Genomic DNA, 16130 nt, shown 5'->3' on the forward strand with positions numbered 1-16130 from the left:
TGGTTCCCAGAGAGAACCAAGATAGGACAGAGGCTTTGGAATGTGTTTGGTCCTTCTGCCTAGGGGAAAAATAGGGAAAATTACTGGGGAAACCAGCTATGAATACAACAATAAACTACAGAGCTACCAACCCATGTGTGAAGAATACAGAGAATAAATTAAAGAAAAAAAGGCCAAAATCAATCCAGCATCACTTATTTCCACACACTTCCTCCTGTGTAACATATATTTAGCAAAGAGCTGTGTTGTTTCTGTTCTCTCCCCTGAGCTGTGCTTCAGCCCTGCAGCACGACTTCCCCTGCAGTCGTGCCTCAATTTTCACCATTCAGGCACTCAGGCACAGAAGGGCCCAAAAATAAAACAAGTGCTTCCATTAGTAGCAGCACTTGGCAGCTGGGGAAAATCAAGTTTCACATTTCAGTTTGGCTCAGCAGAGCAGAGTCAGATCTTTCTACCTGCTGAGCACCAGCTCTACTCACCTCACTTGTGTCCTCCTCACACCAGCAAGGAGAGGGAATGTTTTGGGTGCAAATATGTAAGGTTGAAGTTAATTGTTGTAAAGTCATGAAATTGTAAAAGCTGAAGCAGCTGATGAGAACAAACTCAACACGCACACATAAAAAGGAGAAATCATGAACATTATGAATTAACATTAAAAAAAAAAAGAAATTATTAACAATTATTCCAGTTGGGAGAAGACAAGCTTGTGGATTGTAACTGGTAGGATTCTACTTCTACATTTCTCACTGCATTGCATAGAATATCCAGAATGAATCTTGGTGATTTTGGACATATTGTGGGGTGCTTCACACAATAAATTTCCGTATCCAAAGTCAGCCCCCATCTGATGGGCTGTGCTCAGAACACCTGCACATAAATTGTCAAAAAATATCTTTTTTTACACTGAGAAAAGTGTATAGAAATGGTAGAGATTATATTTTTTAAAGTGAGGCTAAGGCCTTACTCATGTAGTTCAGGAACTAAAATTCTTGCACTGCAGGTGTGAGTCAGGTAATAAAACCCATTTTATGTCATGTCCTGCCACTGGATCCTCAGTCTAAAACTAATCATAGTTCTTAAGGTGATAATTTACCAGCATAATTAATTGCATCTGGCACCTAAATATAACAGCTACATTGTACTTGATATCCTGACAAATACCTCCAAAAATCAATTACCACTCATATGCTTTTCTCACTGAAATAAGAAGGGAAATCACACAGAATGTGTATTTCAACTGATGAACTTCATACACAAACACAGAGATTTTACTGAAAAAGTTAGTTCAGCTTCCCATCAAAGCCAGGCTTGTGTGATCATCCTGTAGCCCTGGAAACTTTCTGGGCACTTCCAACGAAATTTGAGGGAGAGCTGGAACCTTGCAAACCATTTAACTCTGTGAAAACAATACAAGGAAGCATAAAAATGCCTAAAGCAGCATCTCTTCTGTCTACAGATCAATAACTGGACAACACGTTAAGGATTTCATCCAGACAAGCCAAGCACCAATGTGTGATTTTGGACCCCACTCTAAACCCTTCCTCCTGTGTTTCCCTTGCAGTCACTCCCTGCAGAAGCACCAGGAGATCTCTGCACAAAGAGCCAGGCTCTGCTGTGATAGGGATGACAGGAATGATGGGTTTGCCTTTACAAACAGGTCTGCAGTAGCTAAAACCAGCACTTAGAGACAAAAGAAATAATGGGAAGGATTCCACTGATTGATGAATGGAAAAAGATATTTGCTTTTACAAATAAACTTTAGGCTTGCTGATAAATGAAACTGGATATTCAAAGATGAAAGGAACAATGGGGAAAACCCCCTAAATTCCATAAGAATTAACAATTAAAAGGGAGGGTTATACATTGGAGGGGAATCTCTGGTATCAGGTGTTTTGGGAAGTCTGCACCTCTCAAGCACCTCAGCCAATGGGGAAAGAGAGAAGGGAAATGCAGCTGGGAAATTGGGATGAAAAGAGAGGCTGCATCCTCCAAAAATGTGAGAGACCCCAGGGGAATGCCCCATGGCCTCTCCCTTTATTGGAATAGAGTAAAAGGACTCCTCTGTCTCCTTTTTGGACATAAACCTCTGGTGTCTGTGGGTTAATTTTCCTGACAGGGACATTCCCAGCTGGCTGCTCCCTCCTGCCTGAGCCAGGAGCAGCAGTGAGAGAAGGGCAGTCAAGCAGAGCCTGTGGTGGGCTGTGGGTGGGCATTTGCTCTGTGCTGCCTCCTGAGGGTCTGTGCACACACACGGTGTCCCCAGCCCTGCTGCCAGCCCCAGCTGAGCTGTTCCCAACACCAGGCAAGGCTCAGCACTGCTGCTGGCACCGGGACACAGCTCAGGGGGACAGCACACACATTTCAGTGCTCCTGGGGCAGGGGCAGCCAGGGCCAGGGCAACACGCAGCAGTGAGGCTGTGAGGAAAGGCTGGATGTGGTGAGTCCCTCCAGGAAGGCTGTTCTCCACCCCCTCGGAATTATTTCTGGATTCTCTATCTATTTAGGAATTCACCCATGTGGAGAGCGATGCAACTTTAATGAATTCTGTTTTTCAGTCACCCTCCACAGGCTCCTTCAGAATAATTCCTGGGCTACAAAGCCAGAGGCAGCACCTGGAGCAAGGGCATCTCTGCTGTAAGCCTTAAACCATTTGCTCTCTTTGTGAGAAATTCAAATGACTTTGCTCTCATGCACCACATTCCAGCTGGAATCTCATGGGATCTGCTGGACAGGACTTGGGTAAAAGGTGCCCCAAGGTGTCTGGCAAACAAAATCAGGGAATCACAGAGTATCCTCAGGGGGAAAGGACCTGCAAGGATCATTGAAGGCCAGACAACCCCAAAATCCTACCCTGTGCATCCCTGGGAGCGTTGTCCCAGTGCTGCTGGAGCTCTGGCAGGCAGGACAGACTCCCCAGGCTTTTCCCAGCTGCTTGTTCCTTGGAGTCTGGAGACAGGACAGAGAACTGCAGCAAAAGAGGTGGGAGGAGAAGGTGGAAGCCAAGAATTCTATGTATCTTTAGCAACAAATAAAATGTTTATGAGCATTCAAGTCCTTGATTTATATCTGCTATCTTGGAAATGCTTAATGGAAGCAGGAGAGCAACCCTGCTTACAAGGCTAACTGAAATCAGTATATAAAATAAAGACTGACCTAAACCACAGACAGATCAAGAATCTTCCCTCTTCCCAGTTTCTTTCTCAGGTGCTACTCTGACTGGAATTACTGGGCTGAGTGGTATGATCTAGTCTGGAAAGTTAAAAACAAACTTTCTCCATGATAATGGCAGCATTAAACAAGAACAGAGAGATGCAAGAACGCAAACAGATGCCAAGCAATCCAGTACCTGGTGTTGACTTGCTGAATTTCCACCACAGCTCATGAAACCTCTGCTCAGCCACCTTGTTCAAATTCAAACCAGCTCCCTCCCCGGGGAAAGGAACTGTTGGTGCCACCAACAGCAAAGGGAACACAGAACAGAAATGAAAACCAACCTCCCCCAGCAGCCACGGGGCTCCTGAGGGTTTGGCTGCTCCACTGAACAGAATTCACAGCTCCCTGCCCAGGTTTTTGTTCCCAGGTAAAAATAAGGCAGCTCAGAAAATAACTTCTCCTTGCCTCTGGTTAAATTACGTGTGAATTAGAAATGCTCTCTGCACTCGCCTGCCCTCCCAGAAATGATATTGGTGCTTTTGTTTTGGTTTTCACTCAGCAGCTGGGGGATGTGCCCTTCACAGGTCACCACAGGTCTGTGACAAGCCAAGGGTAAAAGGGGAAGATGGAAATGCTCAACAGAGGAGTAGCCAAGACTACACAGTAAGAAAGTGTGAATTAGGTAAAAACCACAGAAATGAAATTTTAATGACCTTCCTTCACTTTGCCAAGCTTTGACCCCACTCTGACTGTGGAATGAGAGAGGCATTCCTAGAATTTGAACCCACAAATCCAAAAATTAAACAAAGAGGGTAGAAATAATTTTTCCCTTTGTAAACATCCTGGATATAATGAAGATGCAGCTGAAGACATAAAGGAAAATGTCTTTCGGGCAATATTATCTGTAGAGTTCTTTAATATTCATAGTTCATTTGGCAGGGAGTGTCTTCATTTGGATCAAAACACAGGAGAAAATTTCAAATTGAACAAACTGTCCCTGACTTTAAAGAAAAATTAAATCCATAAAGAGAGTTTATGTGCCCTTCCTGGGTTTATTTTCTAGCCATTAAAAAAAGATGTATAAATAAATAAGGCCTTTAATAGCACCACTTAGTAAGGATTATTGAAATACCAACATTGTATTTCATAAGTCCTGACTGTGCCAAAGAAATCACAGTGAATTTGTAGCACAGAAAAGGGAAGGAATTCCTCAAAAAAATTTGCTAAAAAGAAATTGTACTAATGTTTGAAGGTCCATGGTTACAGCAGCAAGATTTCTTCAAGAAAAATGCAATCATTGGGTTATGCTGCAGGCTATAATCTACAGATTATTTAAAAACCTGTAATTTTTTTTTCTTTGGTTCTGATTTTCTAATGATCAAACAATATTTTGGAGGAATATTTATCTTCTCAGGTAAATAAATAAAATAACTTCCTCTTTCATCCTCCTCTTTAACTCCCCACAGTGAATATTGTACATTGCACCAGGGGCTTCTTGTCAATCAACAGCTTCTTCTTTTTTTGTGCTGTTACTTTGTCCTTTGAAGTTTAATGTTGTTAATATGAACCAGGCCCAAATTTTTAAACCAAAACAAACCCTTCAAAACACCTTGAAGCAATTTCTTGGAGGTAGATTAAGAAATTATTTATGCTTCTAAATCAACCATTCCAGCCAAGCCAGACCTTATTTTCTGCAGAGCTGTCACCCAATCCTGACAACATTTTTGGAAGGAGAGCATCCTGAGAGCCACTGGAAATTTGAAATACCACTGCAAGTCCGCAGCAGCAAGTTTTTCAAGTACTTCTTGCAAATCAAACCCCAATTAGGACAGCACTCCAGCTTTTCGACTCTAAATGATGCTCTGCAGTAATCACCATGGGCACAAATACCCTCATTTAAAAGCAATTAGCAAGTTGCATCATTTGTAACAGAACATTCTGAATATATCTGAAATCTGGCTGCGCCCTGCAGTTTGTTTTTTAATGTTTCAATTCCATTTTTTGCACTAGCAGAAAGAAATTGTTAGCTAAACCAGTAAAAACCTGCTGTTGTATTATTTCCAAAATCCAACAATTCTAACAGTGAAAGCATACTGTTGTTGGAAAACCACTTTTGAATAAAACTGGACAAGTATCCTGTAAAAAATTATTTAAGAAAAAAAAATAAATGTCTATATTGGGGCAGAAGTCCTAAATCTGCCTTACTCTAGCAGATAAAAGTTATTGCTGTCAGGTATAAACTCTGAAAGAACAGGACCATCATTAACAGGGAATAATCCAAATTAAATAATAATTAAATAAAATTTTTTAAAAGAATAATTAAATAATAATTAAGTAACAGTCAAATAATAATTAAATAATCCAATAATCCAAAATGGTGCCTGAATGCAAACCTTTAGCTCCAAAAACCTGGGTGAAAACACCACTCACACAGCCATGGCCCACTCTGCCTCTTAAATCCAGATCTCACTGCCTTTCAGCTCTGAGAAGCAGCAAATACTGTTTTACAGAAGGTGTGTTGATAATATTTTAGCAGAAAATACAAATTTCAGAGGAGGTGATGGCATGAGACCCAGCCATGGGCACCAACAGCACTTTGGAACTGTTTGCACTGGGAAATGTTGGAATTTGTGAAGTGCTGGACCCAAATGGGCAGCAGAGCCTTTATTCTGGCATAAAGAATGCACAATTCCTTCAGCTCCTGGGCCCTGACTTTGAGAAATGGGAACTTTTCAGTGCACAGACATGACAGATGGGATTCCAGGGAGGAGATGGATCATCTGACACCGTGTCCTGCTGGGAGGATTCCAGAGGGTTTGCAACCTTTGCTGTTCCCTTCAAGATCTGCAAGTTTCTCTTTAAAAAAAACCCAAAAAACAAACTGAAGATGACAACAAACTTTCACCTCTGGAACTGCCAGATGGAAATGAATTACCTGCTCAAGATGCAACAAGTTCTGGAGGAGCCACGTCAAAATATCAACATTAAAAAAGAACCCACCACAAGCAGAATGCAGCCATGGGTATTCTACAGAACAAGAACCTGGACAAAGAAAGGTGGAAAAAGAAAGGTGGGGAATTATTCTCATTTTTACAGCTCTAACTCAGAGAAAATCAGATTTCCAACAGCCAGCTGTGATACCAAATGGTGACACTTGGGCCTGACCTCCCCATCTCTCAAAAGCCATCAATTCTGAGCAGCGTTTTCCATCCTCCCAGCTCTGGAGCTGTGCAAAGCAAACTCCATTTCTCATTTCACAGCTTATCTTTGAGGCTGTTTGCACAAATTAACATCAGTAATGCTTGAGCAGTTTGAAAAAGAGGAAAAAAGGGAAATCAGCAATCGGCAGAAAGCAGTGACTAATGTCCTGGAGCTTGTCTGGGCCTTTATCACACAGGAACAGATGAACTACAACAAAATTTGAGCCACCTCTGCTGCCAAAATTTTACTTGAAGTGCAGCACGTTTACAGCAGCTCTACAAAAGAGCTTGCTTCTTTTTTTCTTCTCTTTTTTAAAAAAATAAAAATTAATACTGAAGGAACAAGAAGTGCAAAGAAGATAAGCATCAGGTAGCTGGAGTCCTTCCAGGCCCATTTTGCTGGAATGCTATTATGACTATCCTCAGATGTCAAAATGTCATTTGATAATAGATGTTTAATATAACTGAGGTGTGCCTTGCTGCTGACAAGCAAAATAATCCCCAAGTTTTGTCACTTACACAACACATAATTTTGCTTTAGTGTGTTACATGCACAACTCTGGTCCTAAAAGGATTCTCTGTTTCCTCAGGAACTTGCAAAATTAATGTTAATTTAGAAATTTCTCTTTAATTCCTATGCTTATGTCATGTTGTGAAAAACATATTCAATGGAAAATCCAGATATTGGTCAGGTTCATCCCCATTTTCACAGCAAGCTCAAAAACCTGCCTGAATAAGTTCCAGTTTGGACTAAAATAACTGAACTGGCAAGTAAACAATATGTAGGAATTAAATTTTTTTTTAAATATATATTTGGCAAAAATCAGAAAAGGAGTAAAACTCCTGAACACATAAATGCCATGAAGGAAAATGGAGCAGAAATTTAAATCACAGCAAAAAGCCCCAGAAAAACGGAGGAGGAATCCCAGGAAGAAGCCATGATGTGTGTATTTACTGCTCCCATACCCCACAGCTATAAACTCAGTTCACTGCCATGGAATATCTCATTTTCTGCTACTGTCTGCACATGGTGGTGCCTGTTCAGTTAATTGGTTTCTGCAAACTGGACAAGAGTTCCTGGTGCTGGATAAGCCTAAGAAGATTCCAATAATTCCTCACCCATGGGAAGCTGGAAATCTCCATTACCTTGTATTTACCCCAGGCTAACTTATTCAGAGCATCTCTCTTTTCCCAAATATCCTGAGCTTCAGCATTGCTTTGCCTTGATAAAAAGCACATTCCAGAAGCTGGTGAGTTGACTCATCCACTCCACTTTAATCTGAATATTCCTCCTTTGAAGTTGGGAGCTGAATGCTGACTCAGACCTCTCATAATCCATAGACTGCCATGCAAATTAATAAAAGATTTGATTAGCGTGACTGTGAAATTTTATTTTTGTAGGCTACCCCACTTCTGGGAATGCAACAGAAGAATTAGAAATTATTTTATGTTCTTGAGGCAGCCCCCAAATGAAGGATGGCACATCAAAAACTCAGGTTTGCAAATAAAGGCACTGTTAAGAATACAAAATTCTGTTGGTTCAAACAAATGTCCAACCTCTGCATCTTTGGAGTTCAGCTGTAAGAGACACAATGCGTTTTCCTTCCATTTTAATTCTGCTCTTTATAAAATACTTGGCTTCTGACTGGAGGCAAAATGTTCAAAGGCAAATGACTCAACCCTTCAAAACTGAAAAGGGCAAAACTTTGATTGCTGAAAGGTGAGGCATGAAACAAATGAAACCTGCACCAAACTGATCAGCACATCAATCTATATTTGACCTATACTCAGAAAAAAGCAACATAAGCTCCTAACACTGGGCTGCTGCAATTGGAATAATTGCCATATGGTGTGTGTGGAAAATATATGCAAATATTCTGCATGCAGCACAAGTAGATCCTGCCATAAACTTGTCTGGCTTTGGGTTTTCTCTTTTCCCTTTTCCTGGCAACGCCAGCAAAGCCAGTGCTGAATATTCACTGGATTCATTGTCCATTTAGGTAGCACTCATAGGTACTTTTATTTATGGTTTATTCGTGCTTTTCTGGTTTATTCTGGTTTTGTGTGCTTGAGGAGCTCAGCAAAGCCCCAGATTACTGGAAAGGGGAACCTTCTAACCCCCTTGCCACTAAATATTGATGCCAAGCCCTCCCACCTGTGTTTCAGCACTTTGGGAGTACAGAACCTGAGCTGCCACAGTGGGTGGAAAAATGTCTGACAAGTTCCCTTGGGAAATTACAGCTGGCTTAATTACAGGTTCTCAGCTCAGAAATAAATAAATAGAGTCTTATTGGGTTAGTTAGTGGGGAAAAAAGCCTGCTCCAAGGAAAACTGTGAGCTGCAGGAAAATAAATGTTGAGTTATCCTGCTGGAAGGTGTCTGAGGCACTCAATTGCTCAAATTCAGTGTTCCAGCCCATGGAATTAATGCTACAGTCCAGGGAACATGCCCATTAAAAGACATTTAGAAGCCCTGTGGAATGTAAACAAAACAATTACCTCCCTACGTGCCTCTCAGGCATCACATCCAGATAATAGCAGCAAATTTTGTTAAACTGATGCTTAATAAAGTAAATTAAAAAAAAAAAAAAAAAGGAAAAAAACTAAACAAAATAACTCCAAACCCGAAGCCTGAATTTTAACCTTTCTGACCTGAGTTACAGTGTAATCACCCTTCACAAAAGCCATGGTACCAGAAAGTGTTTATTCACTATGACCAGCACAATCTCCATCTATTACCTTTAGGAAAGGATAACAAACCTGATATTTCTGAGCAGTCCTTGCCCTCTCTATCAGAACTTGTCCAGCCTTATTGTGTAAAAGAATTCCCTTGTTTTTAATGAGGAGGAACCTGAGGGATGATTTAACCCTCTACTGCAGGACTTCCTGGGCTTTGTGCACATTCCCATCCTTTTCTGCTGAAGGAAGTTCTGGGACCACAAAGACAACAAGCTGGGTCAAACCACAAACCTTTCCCTCAGGATAATTCCCAGTCTGTGTCAAGGCTCAGACTGCTGGAAACAGCTCCATGGAATCTGTAACCAGAATGTATTTCTAGCTGCAGTGCTGCTGTTTTCCAGCAGCTGGAATGACTATCTGGCTATTAATTAGTTTAAAATATCCTTTTTTAGGATAGCTCTGCCTACTGAAATGCAGCTGAAGGGTGGCAGGGCTGGGTTTGCTCTGTGCTTCTGCAGCATCCAGCACAAGCTGGGGGGTGCTGGTCCCAAACTGTGACACAAACCAGGCACAGCAGGGGGGGCACAGGGAGGGCAGAAGATTGTTATGAGATTAATGAGGGTGAGCAGAGCCCCAGCCCTAAACATCCCCTCATTATCAAATAATTCTGACACATTTTAATTATTCCTCATTAAATAGGATGTACAATTTAGCAATGTATTAAATTTTATTTTTATAAAATAATTTTAAATTAAATAATTAATAAAATCATTAATATTTGATCGATATAAATTTTATTAATACAATGTTTTAATCTTTTTAATTTTAGTAATTTATTAATAGGAGACGAAATTTAGATTAGATTAAATAGGTTCTATTTCAGAATAGATTAAATAGGCTGAGTAACTCATGCAGATACAGCTGAGCTGAAATGCTGAACTCTGTTCCAGCAGGAGTCAATTCTGTCAATGATTTATGGAAATAGAGGTATAAAATGAAGATTTTCCTCTTTTAAAGAGTGTTTTCAATACCAATAATGTCTTAAAATTTCTTCCTTTAAATACAATTACTCCAAGAAATAAGCTGCTGAGAGCACAGCTCATGTTCTTCTTGCCATGAGCCCATTTTCCAGCTAGAGGAAATGGAAATATACTGAGCATCCACTCAGCACAACTCGAAATAAAACCTCCTGGATGTCAGAGAAAACTGTCCCCATTCTTTTCAAACAGCTGCCACTGAGTAAGCAACTTTTATATGGGGGAAATAAATTTTTAAAAACTCATTTAAGTGGGTGGACATTTAGTGTTGCAGAGGATTTGTTTCCCTCCCTGACCTCTGTTCTGATCAGCAGAATTGTAAACAGAAAATACAGAAAATATCTTTCATTTCATCCACAAATGCTTTGGGAACCATAACCTGCCCTTTTATAAGAATAAGAAAATAATTTCCACTTCTCTCATCTGTCCCTGCTCTAGATTTTGCACAACAGAATTTTATCTCTGCAGTGGCTCAGCCTTGCACTAGCAGAACTGATATTTCTTTTAGATTTTCCAATGGCAGAGGTGAAGTTCAGTGTTTTAAATTCTGCTTAAACAAGGCTCAGACACCTTGAAATGCTTATTCCAAAGCCAGCCTCCCACATTTCTGCTTATTCACACAAACAGCTCATGCTGAAACCACCCGGGATTCTTTACAGGTCTGCTCTTGCCTCATTTGATTTTCCTCCGGAACCTGAGAATGGCACATACTAAAACCAGCAATTTATTTTGATTTGTTCACCACAACTAGAATGGGGTTTGAGAAATTTATAAATGTATAGGATTGGTGGGGAAAAAACTAACAAAACAAACTGAATTTGGATTGAGGGTTTTTTTTTTCCTGATAACCAAAATAAAAACCAATAAAGCAAAGACATTCCTGAGCTTCATGGCCACAGCAGCTCCTGGTCCTACCTGTGTTTCTGCATCCCTAAAGATCCTTTCCTCCTTTCCTTTCCCACCACATTTCACCAACTGGTTTTTCCCCTCCTGCTTGCCCCTTTCTGGTTGCTCCTACTGCAAGGAAATAATGGTTGTGCTGCAGAGAAAGGCCCCATAAAGCACAAAACAACACAAGAGAAAAAGAGAAAACCAACCAAAAAGCAGAAAACAAAACAAAAAAAAGCAGAAAACAAACAAAAAATCCACTCAAAAGATAAAAACAAACAAAAAAGAGAAAACTCCAAAAAACCAAAAGGCAGAAACCAAAAATCTTACACATTCTCCTTCCACAACACATTCTGTAACTCTTTAAACTTCAGTATCCAAATCTTAGTTTCTAAATGTATTTTTATCTCCAACCATGGGTTGTTTGAGCAGCAAGTTGTGGTTTTGATTTCTAATTTTGCAAAGTGAGCAGGTCCCAGGCTGCTCTGGCAGAGCCCAGCTGCAGCTGAGGGATGCTGAGCACTGAGGTTTCACCCCTGATGCTTCCAGGGATTTCAGGAGCTGAGTAAGTGGAGCCTGACATCGATATCTGTCCATTCTGAGAGCAAGGTTTGGATTTCGTGGGGTTTCCACGCTTCTCCGAGGCATCTCAGGGCACAAACAATGTGTAATGTCAAGTGTTCATGGCCATGGTTATACACACAGAGCCTTTATGCAATTTTTAGGTTGTTTCACAGGCTATCAGTGAAGTCATCAACATGCAAATATACTTAAATCTTGTAAAAAATACTGTCTTTTCAAAGTGGAAAATGCTGTCCTCTGAAAAAAGCATTTAGCACACCAGGATCTGATATTTCACCTTTAAAATAAATATAAATATTTTACATGAGAAAATAACTTGGAATACTATGCGTGTAACATCCTTAGCTGTGGATAAACACTGGGTAGCAATCTGGGTCAGCTAAAACAGCTCAAAACTCACATTTTGTACTCTTTTTTCCATATGTACCTAAGACAGCAGGTCTGTTAAAACCTCTAGAAAAAGCCCTGCAATAATTTTTGTGTGTCAGCCCCAAAAGAGAAACCCTGCCGGTGGGTTCAGGCAGCATCATCACGGGAGGTGATTTCCCTCCCAAAAACACAAAGCCTTGATTGCTCGGAGCCATCTCCTGAATGAAACTTCAAAGAGCCCATGCAAATCTCCTCCCCAGATCTGCACTGCCTGATTTCAATATTGTCGCTGCTAAATGGGTATTTAGCAATCGTTTAAGGCTCAATATTCTTCCCCTTGTATATTTACTGGAATATATTTGAAGCAGGCTATTTTTAAATCCTGTTTTGCTGTTCCCTGGTCTGAGTCACAGGGAAAGCAGCGGGGCAGGAGGGGATGGCACAGGGATTCTGTGCCAGCATCACCCCCTCTGCAAGGAAGCAAAAAGGAATCCTCTCACAACACTTTTCTATGCTACCCAACTTCCAAAAAGTGGAGGGAAAGAGGTTTTATTCATCCAAATTAACAGTATTTCAGTCCCTCCCAACAATGCTTAGCATTTCCCTCACCTAACTCTGCACAATTACTGAGCTGTCAGGAATGCTGCTGGAAAATGGCCTGAGAAGAGGAATCCTCTCACAGACCCAGGACAGTTCCACACACAGCTCAGAGGTGAAGAATTCCCACTACCCTGGAAGAAAGCACTCAACCGGAAGTGCCTGCACGGTTTGTCATTTCCCAAATTCCATTTTTCCCCCCCAGAACTGATCTCATTTTTAAATATGGATTAGTAAATACTTGGTGACAAACCAAGTGAGCATCAGAACCAGAGTGCAGGAGATGGAGAACGGCTTTACTCACACCAGAGGGAATCCAGACTGAGGAATCCAAATCATAACCCAAAACCTGCAGAGGGGTGGCTGTGCTGCAATAAAGCAAAGCGTGGCAGGAAAGAAACAGGACTTGTCAACACTGACACACTTCTCACAGCTGGAGACTCAATTTTGGTGTGTCCAACCCTGTTATCAACTGCAATCAGTGCCAAGGCACCTAAATTCCACCTATTGCACCCGTTATTAAAATTACTCCCTGAATGCCACAGCTATTAATTAAAGCAAATAGCAGGGGAAGGGAGCTGAGCAGAAGCCAGGCTTTCCTTCTGAGCCCCTCCTTCCCTTTTGTGGAGATGTGTGAAACATTACACATGTCTAAATGAAACATTTCCATTTCTGAATTAGGGGGAGTCAGGCAGGGTGTCTGGCTTCCCTTCCTCAGGACAGGTGAAGATCCTGGCAGCACAGGGGGAGATGCAGAGGTGGCAGCAGGGACAGCAGGGATGGCAGTGCCACCGTGGGTGTGAGGACAAGGGCTGGGTGACCCCAGTGTGGGCACTGGCACTGCCTGCCCCAGAAGTGCTCAGCCAGCCCAGGGGTTTGGGACAGCACACCAGGGAGAAACCACCCCAGAGGATAAAAATTCTCAGTGGACATCGCTGAGCATCCCCAGGGATTTACGGGTGGAGCTGTGACAGATGAGTGATGCCAGGGGTGACTCTCATGATTAAAAGGCAAATATCCTGTGTATATGTGAGGAGAAACTTTATAGATTTATAGTTGTGTTTTACCTCCCTTGTGTTGTTATTATGGGGTGGCCTGGGTTTGGGACATTTGGGAGGGTCACTCGTTACTATGGCAACATCTGATCCCCCATCAAGATTTTAGGAAGTAAAACTCCACCACTGAGCAGGGAAGGAGGAGTCGAGGTCAGAACTTTGGGAGAGCTAAAGGGATAAAAGGTGAAACCTCCACAGTGTGGGTGAGCACACGGTGGGAAAAATCCTCTGCTCCTGGTGCTGTAATATTTTCTCTATTCAGTCTCCTGTTGTGTTTTTGATAAGGTTTTAATAAACGTTTTAAATTTTTTTGAAAGTGAGGATCATTTCAACTTCAGGGGCTCCAGATGGCCCCGTCCAGCACATCCTGTGAGGCATTTTCCATCCCAAACCTGATGCCTTAGTGTTTAGCTTTTCTATTTTCCATCTATTTGTACCCCTGCAGTTCTTTAACGTGTAACTCCAAACCCCACGCACAGGGTCAGCTGCAGCTTTCCCATTTGGGGCAGACACAACAATTCCTCTCCAGGCCTGGCAATCAAGGACACCTCACTGCCTCAGGCCCCAGAGATGGGAACAAAAGGGACTTGGGGGAGCAAACCTGGGGTCAATGACTTCATTACCTGGAGCTGGAATGGGCAGATGAACCCCCAATGTGCAAATGGACCAAACTTATAAAAGTGTGAAAACCCCTGACCCATCAGCCATTTTTGGGTTTAGACCCTGGGGGATTTCATCTGCCAAAAATGTACCTGAAGGCTCCTCAATAAATAGAACTGCTTTTCATTCCCTTAATGCTGGCTGGCCTCTGATTTAGGTAGCCCCAAAAGCATCAAAGAAAATGTTGGATTGTTTTGCCAGGCACTATAAGAAAGACAATTCAAGGACACCACAAGACAATACAGTTTCCATTTGCTTAGAGAAGCTGAGAGTTAAAACAAACAAACAACCTGGGCATTATTAAATGCATTATCAATCAAATGCTGACATTAATTAGCAGAACAAGCAGTAAAGAAAGGCAGGAGCAGCCTTCTGGTACCCTCAGTAAATTTTGCTGTCAAAATTGGCCTTGTGAAAAAATAATTAATGTCATTGGATCTTGGCAGGTGCACACACAAGGTAAGAGCCGTAGAAGCTGAGAAATAAAACATCACAAATACCTGTTAATATCTGTTTAAATATCACAAATTGCTGGTTTTACTTTTTAAGTGCACTCATCTGAGGAAGTCTCAGCTCCTGATGGCTTCAGGGCTGCTGTGGGTGTTTGGGGATGTCTTACCTGGGACAGGTTTGTCCCCAGAACCTCTGAATAAACAAGCAAACAGCTCATGAGCTGATTCCAGCCCTTTGAGCCACACACAGGAGCTCTGTAAGATAACAATACACAATCAAAGTGCATTTTAGGCACTTTGGGATGACTTCTGTACCCACACAGAGTCAGTTTCTCCTTCAATGGAATGGCTCAGTGCATCAATAACATGAATCAAGATGCTGGGTTTTTCCTCAGCCAGTCATTTTCCCGTGCATTAAGAGCCTTTGTGACACTCTGCAGTAGCACTTTAAGCACACACTTACATTGTTTACAGAAGGAGAAATACTGGATTAAAGGAAATATTTCCACACAGGAAACTCCATCCTCAGTTGTGTCAAATGTAAATGTCGTTTGGCCTCTTTGCTTTCTTTGCAAACCTATTCTTGAAGAGCATTGCAATCTTCCCCAATCAGAGGAAACTACTGCCTGATTTTTGGATAGCAAACCACAGGTATTTGTTGATGTTTGCTCTTCTCCCACTGTCCTTTACATAATCATCTCCTCCAGACACCTTCACACATTCCAAGGGCATAGGAAGCAAATTAAAATTAAGGATGCCAGTAAAAGCAAACAGCCTGAGATTTGATCCAGGCTGTAACTCTCCAAAAAATGCCTGCCAGGCTGGCGAGAGTCAGGCATGTGTTATATAGGTCAGTGCATGGAACTTGCTTATTTTAGATAAGATTTTGTTCCCCAAAGGGAATGTGAGATACTGAGACAAAACCAGAGCTAATCACAATGGGAGAGCTACATATAGAGTGAAGAGAAATGTTTTTACAGTGTCAAACAACACTTTTCTACGCTGCCCAACTTCCAAAAAGTGGAGGAAAAGAGGTTTTATTCATCCAAATTAACAGTATTTCAGTCCCTCCCAACAATGCTTAGCATTTCCCCTCACCTAACTCTGCACAATTACTGAGCTGTCAGGAATGCTGTTGGAAAATGGCCTGAGAAGAGGAATCCTCTCACAGACCCAGGACAGTTCCACACACAGCTCAGAGGTGAAGAATTCCCACTACCCTGGAAGAAAGCACTCAACTGGAAGTGCCTGCACGGTTTGTCATTTCCCAAATTCCATTTTTACCCCGCAGAACTGATCTCATGTGTAAATATGGATTAGTAAATACTTGGTGACAAACCAAGTGAGCATCAGAACCACAGTGCAGGAGATGGAGAACGGCTTTACTCACACCAGAGGGAATCCAGACTGAGAAATCCAAATCATAACCCAAAACCTGCAGAGGGGTGGCTGTGCTGCA

The 16130-nt window shown here is 41.7% G+C and overlaps 1 protein-coding gene across 1 annotated transcript in view; it reads right to left on the reverse strand.

The window, feature by feature from the left end:
- SYN2 (synapsin II) overlaps positions 1 to 16130 on the reverse strand; it is a 167362-nt gene that overhangs the window by 129072 nt on the left and 22160 nt on the right. The gene's annotated exons all lie outside the window — the stretch shown is intronic.

The sequence above is a fragment of the Passer domesticus genome, chromosome 9 (genome assembly GCF_036417665.1).
Source record: "Passer domesticus isolate bPasDom1 chromosome 9, bPasDom1.hap1, whole genome shotgun sequence".
In the NCBI taxonomy this organism is placed as follows: domain Eukaryota; kingdom Metazoa; phylum Chordata; class Aves; order Passeriformes; family Passeridae; genus Passer; species Passer domesticus.